Source organism: Habropoda laboriosa, unplaced genomic scaffold (genome assembly GCF_001263275.1).
Source record: "Habropoda laboriosa isolate 0110345459 unplaced genomic scaffold, ASM126327v1 scaffold76, whole genome shotgun sequence".
NCBI classification, from domain to species: Eukaryota; Metazoa; Arthropoda; class Insecta; order Hymenoptera; family Apidae; genus Habropoda; species Habropoda laboriosa.
The window spans coordinates 476,107-483,328 of NW_017100184.1; the positions used below are offsets into that span (position 1 = coordinate 476,107).

The 7,222-nt window shown below is 49.2% G+C and overlaps 1 long non-coding RNA gene across 1 annotated transcript in view; it reads right to left on the reverse strand.

Annotated features, from left to right (window-relative positions):
• LOC108579413 overlaps positions 1 to 7,222 on the reverse strand; it is a 24,405-nt gene that overhangs the window by 95 nt on the left and 17,088 nt on the right. The window lies entirely within an intron of this gene.

The following is a 7,222-nucleotide window of genomic DNA, read 5'->3' on the forward strand; positions in this document are numbered from 1 at the left end:
AGGAATTCGCGTTGCGTGAAAAAACGGTGTCACCATCCGCGACCGGATCGATGCGATAAATAGCAGGTCGTTGGGCGAAAGTAAGAGTAAAGGTGTGCGCGGTGGCCGCGTCTCTCGATCGTGGGAGATCGAGACCTACGCGAATTCCAGCCGGACCGGTACACAGCCGGTGCTTAGCAAACGCGAGGAATGGATAACGGTATGCACGGGAGTTAACGGAAGATAATGCACGAACAGGTACAAGGAGCTAGCTCGCCGGAGGATTCCTCGAATATCGACCTCGCCTCGCGCCTCCTCTCATCTCTTCAGCGAGCTTTGTCTAGCTCGATCTTTCGTTACCGAGTTTTCACTCCCGACTATTTCAACCTGCTAACTAGTTCCATTGATTTTCCCCGGTTACTGCACGATAACGTCGACCATGAACCACAAGGAATTGTTCCGCGCTACAGAAGCACGGAGAAGGGACACGGATATGGCTTCCATCGGCGGCGGAGAGCAGTTCTGGCTGACACGAAATCAATAAAGCACGATATTAACCCCCCGTTTCTTACAGCACTGTCAGGAGCTAATGGTCGACGAAGAAGCTGCTAGCCAGAAAATCTCTCGACAGATTCCCCGCTACGATGATGGATGAGATAAGAAAGAAAAGATTAAAGCGTGATATTCGTTTCTATTGGAAATACTTAAATGCAAATCGAATGATTCCCCCGCGACAAGATCTATGGACTCGTAAAACAGGTTGCCAGCTACTCGAGTTAATTAAATCTCTCGTGCCAGCCGTCCGCGGTAAGAGAGACTGGCGAAATTAAAAGCGTACAGAGTAACGAATCTTCTCTACGAATGTCACAATGAAACGACGCGAAAAACGAAAGAAGAAGAAAGAACAGGCGCATGCCGAACCAATTACCGGACGCGTGCGTTTTACCGTGCGCGTAGTCGGTAGGATTTACGAGCTGCAAAGTCGGAGCTAGGCGACGTCGCGGGATCGTTAAACGCGTCTTTAACAGAGCGTTGATGAGGTTTGTCCATTAATACGTATCCGATGTCGTGGCTCGTGATGCCACTCGTCCGATGAGAAGGGCTTGGCTCCTGGCCAAATATTCGAAAATCGGGGGGACTAGGCTGCGACGGTATTTTTCGACGGGATCGGGTATCGTCGATTCGACGAAAGTCTCCTCTCTCTACTTAGACGTATAGGGAAAATCGTCGCGAAGAAGAGTATTCTGTCCCTGTTTCTCTCGACGCGACCTCATCGAAGTTGGCGCGCTTGTATCTCGCGGATATAACGAGTACGAACCCGTTATTTTATTCCAGCGTTTGGCACACAGTCAAAAAATCCCTTTTTTCCTACACGGTTGCTAGAGGCTTCTGTTCCCGGTTCCCGGTACGAGGGGAGATAAGTTCTATCTGATGCGCATTTCGACATGCAACTCGACTCTGCTTGTTCTACGCTTGGTACTCTAACGCATACGCACCCTCTAGTCGAGAGGACCGCAAACGAGCGCGAAAAGAGAATCGAGGGCACGTACGCGTACATCCTCTAACACTGTTAGCTTTTTCCCCCAGAGATACTACACACGCTTGTTCAAGTTTCCGATGCGTTCAGATATCGAAGATCACTCGAATGGACAACGTTCTCGTTCGTACTGCCTCTTAAAATGCAAATATCCCACTCCTGTCGATAAGCTAAGTATGTACATACATACGTATTTCCGGTTGTTCCCTTGATTGACAAATTCGGGTGGAGCTATGCTCGCTTCGAATGTCATCGAAGAGTCTATCGTCGTCTGTAATAACGGAGAGGTGAAGGCGTCCCTCATGGTAAATGGTGCATCACCAAACTATCTATTCTTTTCGTCCAGGAGACAGGTCGTCGTACCAGATACGAACGAGCCGAGTACTTATTCGATTCACCAGGCCAAATAATAAAGGTCTATTAATTTCGATGTTAGCACACGCGTGATATTTAGTGCGCCAGAAGGCCAAAACTATAGCGATTTCCGCTTCTGCGATCCACCCTCGCCTATTCTCCCGTTCTCTCGCGAGTTACGTAAAAGCACACACGATCGTTGCAGATGAGCAGACACGAGCAACAGCTGCACACCCTACGATATCACCTAGTTCCTTCTCCCCTAGACGTAGCAGTTGAAACGCGAGGACCCGTTAGAGGACTCCCCACGAGACTCGACTGATGTGAGAGAGGCAGAAACGGGTGCGATTACTTCATGGACCGGAACTTTTTAGATATCCCAAGAAAGTGGTTACGTGTCGTCTGCGTTTTCACTCGTCCGCATTTCCCTTCCTTCGACGGAGACCGGAGAAATCTAATGTATCGGGAGGCTGCGTCTCCCCGACGACGACACTGCCAACTATCGTTCGACAGATCCGATGGAAAATTAAGCGGACCGTGAACCGATCGACGAGACCGGACACTTTTCCCCGTTCGAACGCGATAAATTCTGCAAAAGTTTCTTCTCCCGAATACACGGCACACACGACGGACAAACGCGGCGGAGAGATTTTAATTACTAAAGATAATGTTCGACGGCCTAGTTCACGGATCGGTCCCGCATTAGCACGAGTTTTGGCACATTTCCATTCGAGTTACAGCTAATCGCCAGTCGCGAGCAGAATCTCCTCGCCCCACAAACGATACATGGCCTGCAAACCGCGACAATGCTCGCCGAAGAAATATCTTCAAATCAGCCTAACATCCCCTGTAGGCTGTTGTACGATACACAAAGGCAATCACTTAACTAGATTGCTTTCGTTGTTGCGCCGTGGTAATTAACAGAGAGAAAGAGGAAATTCTTCGTACGATCGTCTAAATTTAATCGTGAGCAGAGCTCGTAACTCGCCACGATGTAGAGATATTCAGACGTCAAATGGTAGTTAACCGGCGTGTACATCAATTTCGCGTTAAACGTTGCGTACAATAATGTATGCGTACGTACACGTGGAAAGGAACGTAGGCAGCACGAGATATATTTTTCCGCGCTGCTAATCCCATTCATCGCGTTAATAGCGTCGCGAGAATGCTTCAAGCCCACTTTCTTCAGACATTTTTCCTCGTGAATAACAGCCTTCGCCCGGGGGACAAAAATTGAATTGTTTGTTCGAGAGGAGAGCCGACCGAGTGCGTATCGTCTGAACGAGCGGAGCCACGTTAACCGTGGAAATCTACACCGCGAGAAATTCTTTTCCCCGCGCAAGAGGCCTGCGGGGGAAAGACGTTTCCTCGCCCTTTCGGAGCACCCGCCTAAAGTGTGAAAGGCTATTTCACAACCCCTTTTCGGTCCGCGATTCAAAGAGAAAGCTCTTTTGAAAAAGAGAGCCCTCGAGGCGGGTCGACATTCCGCCGGGCCAAAAATACCGGGGCAAACTTTGAATGGGTTTTATCGAAAAAGAGAGTACTCGCTACGCGTAGGATAACGTAACATCGCATCGGTTATAAATAGAGGTAACGCTACGAGCGCACGACGTTACGTTTACGTAACAAATACTCTCCGCCCTGGTGTGCGCCAGAAAGCAAAGCAGCAGCAGCGTGCAATAACAGCGCGAGCTCTGACCGAAAAGGTTAACGAGCCGAGTTTCGTCTTCTCTCGCGGGCCGAACGGCAAAAGGGTGGGAGACAGAACGCGATGATCTGGTAAGGGAATTAAAAGAGGAACGAAGCGGCGTGGTAAAGGAGTCGCACTTCCGGCCACTGTGAATCCTCCGCGAGGCTTTCACCGTTCTCCGGAACCGGAAGCAGCTAACCCAATTCCAGCTAGCACGCGAACGCTTCTTATCGGCTTAGACGTCGCCTAAAATTCCACCCGTGTGTCACCGTCGTTCAACCCGTCTCTCTTTCCGCCACGAATATTTCCAATAGATACTTTCGACAAAAATATACACGCCTTTGGCGCCGTGCAGATCGTTTTCAAACGCGACGTTTAATCACGTACAGGTTTTATCGTATCTCCGCATCGGCACAGTTTCGTTCCGTTCGCCGCGATTTACGATATTTCTCTATTGGCTTTTCGGAAACATCGATGCATTAATCACGAAAGGGGGGACACGAGATTTACTATCGCGCGGAGGAGAGGGATTTGTTGGAAAGGGAATGAACTATCGCGGAGTCCTGTCAGCGGCATGTACGGCTAAATGTCGTAAAGGGAGCGTGAGAATCGTAACGACCTAGCGGCAGGAAAGGTACGACGAATTGGCGAACAAGCTTCGCCTACGTGCGTGCTATTGTCACGTGATACACGCTGTAACTCGAAACTGTTCTTCGATCGCTAGTTAAACGGCCTGTATACAATTACGAGTAATTGACACGTCAGCTAACCGAAACTCCCTCTTCATTTTCCGATTCGACGGAAATTCGTTTGTCCGTTTCGACCGAAATAACCAAAGAAATTCACAGCGGATGTACATTTCTTCGCGATCTGAAAACGCTGAATCAGAAGAAATGCATCATCCGTCCGGTGAAATACGCTCCGAGTGCAAAATTAAGTATATACCTACTCGAAAACGGGAGAGAAGCTTGTCTCTGCCGTGGAAATAAAGCGTTTACGGGAAATGGGTCACAGTCGAGGTGGTGTGTCCACGATCGTTGTACCTTCGCGAACCACCGGGAAAAAGAGGAGAAATTGGTGATCGGATCGGAAATCGATTGAACCTCTCTACCTTACAACCAAGTCCGGAGACGGAGAACGGGACGAAAAAGCGACTTCTTTCTCCGATTAAATCACCCTCCCGTTCCCTCGGGAACAATTGAAAAATTTACCTGAAACGAGGTTTACCGTGTGTTTCGTCGTTTTAACACGACGAAACTCAGACATTCCCGTTTTATCGACGCATCAAACGTCATCTTATCGCCGTTGCTTACACGCATCTAATCTGCCGTTCGTTCGTGGTACTTGACAATAAGATAAGAAAGAACAGTGGCGTTTAATTCGGAGGCAATCTGTCGCGGGGACGTTTTGTAACGGTGCGTCAGGTGTGACGTTGCAAAGAATCGAAGTAGGCCCTCCAGCAGGCCGCTTGGCGACAACCATTTCGAAACAACATTATTCGCGCGTCATTTTGCCGCGGAAGAATTCAAAGAACGATCGAGGAGACGCTGAGTAACAACGAGGACGATTACGAGTCACGCTGTTTTAGCGCGTTTCGCGAGAGGAACGTGCCTCGATCTCGCCACAAGTGTCACACACCAGAGCATACTCCGTCTATCCTTGAACTCGTCATTTTACGAGCCACAAATCCGTCGTGGTAATTTACGGCGAGACGTTACTCGTTGCACGCCCACGTTCGGTTGTATGTACTTTCATTGTAGCCAATCGAGATTCACCGAGCAGTGCATTTGGTCGCTTAATTCCCTCGAAATTTCGGCAGTTACCATTCAAGTCCAAGTACCCAATTCCCCCAATTCTGAAGAATCAAGCGACGTCGTCGGCGATTTGTAAACACGAATAGTTTCGTTTGAGAATCTTTAATCGTGGTTCGAACATACCGTTCGAAATGAACGCTATTTAGCTCCGCGGTCGAGGCTAAATCTATCGGCGGCGTGACAAATAAGGGGAAGGATCCGAGAATAATTTGCATTCCCTTTTCTCGCTGGGCCGCGATTCACGGAAAGCTTTCTCTTTCATTCGCTCCACCAATTACGGGACAATGCGAAATAAATTACGTCGCGCGCGTTCAATTCATTTGTTCCGCATTAATCCGTCGTATAATTAATTAGATAATTCCCCCCGCGTCGATCAACGATCCGTTCATCCTTTAAACTATAACAGTTTCCGACGTTTCTCTTCCGTTTCGCAGGACTAAAAGACCTCACCATTTTTATAGGCTAATTCGAAGAGAATAAAAAAAATGCAGGGATGTGCTGGATGGATGGAAGGTCGTTTGGAGCAGCCAGCTTGGAACGCGAATGGCTCTTTTGTACAGGGTCCGGCAGCAGTGACGAGAAAAATTCTCGATGACTAAAGCTTTCGGGACACTTTATTTTCGGCGTTGCTCGGCCGTTTTTCTAGTCGAAGCAAAAAGGGGAACGAAATTCGCGGAAAAGTCGCACGAGCAAAAGGACCGCGGAATTTCTCGGTTCACCGTGCAAAGTCGTTATATGTATCTTTCTCTCACGCTTTGTCATGCGCGATAGATGCATACATACATGTGCAGGCCGCGTGAACGCGATTGCGCAAATGCAATTTCCACCATCTTCTACCTTTCCTCTCTCTCTCTCTCTCTCTGTTGTGTCAAGTGATCGGTTCGCGCGAAATTTTCCACGCTTCCACGTTCGTTCACCCTGTTTTCATCCCCAATCTTACTTGCCTTCTACTTTTTATATTTACTCTTCGGTATCTGTCGCAAAAAGGTTAAAAATTTGTAATCGCGTAGTAGGTTAACACAGCGAAGAAACCACCATGCTGCAAAGAGGTGGTAGCCACTCACATGGCTGACTGTCACTGTCAAGGTCCCATGGGGGAGACCGATTGCCAGTCGAGTGGCTAACTACTCGGTTAGCTGGCGCCTTTGATCTACTCTGCTCTGGTCTAGTTCGTACGACACCCATGCGTTTATTCGCTCGTGAAAATTCCGACGTTTCTTTGTAGCCTCGTAATTTGTACGTACCACGAAAAACAAACGATTCCGAACTGTCTCCTGGTACTACATTACCGCTTCCCCTTGCCTTTCGTAATCTACTACACGTGGCAGGATTTCTCGCATCCTATTAATCTTCTCAGACCTCGAAAAATCTTCCCTTAACGTCTATTCGCAACAACACCGATATCCACGAAGAGAGGTCCGCTTCCCTCGCGCCGTCGTTTCAACGCAACAGAGGTAAAGGTGTCGGTGTAATCGAACGTCCCGCTACCGTCGCGTCAACATCCAGGATGATCGATACCATTATCTCAAAGCAAACGCGCACGGTTTCGCTCGGCCGGTTCGTTGACCCTCGGGAGAAGGGAAGGAGGCGGAGGAGAGCGACGCGTGAACGCGGAACAAAGAATTGCAGGAGGAACTGGCGCTGGCCCGAGCGGAGTTTGGAAAAACGAGACGTAAATGCATGCGGTGGTCGCACAGTTTGTCACTGCCAAGGTCTCCCATAGTACGGGCCGTGGATGCGAGTGGAGCAAGCGGCGGCTATCCGGTTCGACGATGAAGCACACGTTCGGCTGGCTGGATGATGACCGGTCTTGCGTCGAGCGGCCGCATTGTCAGAGGCGGGACGAGA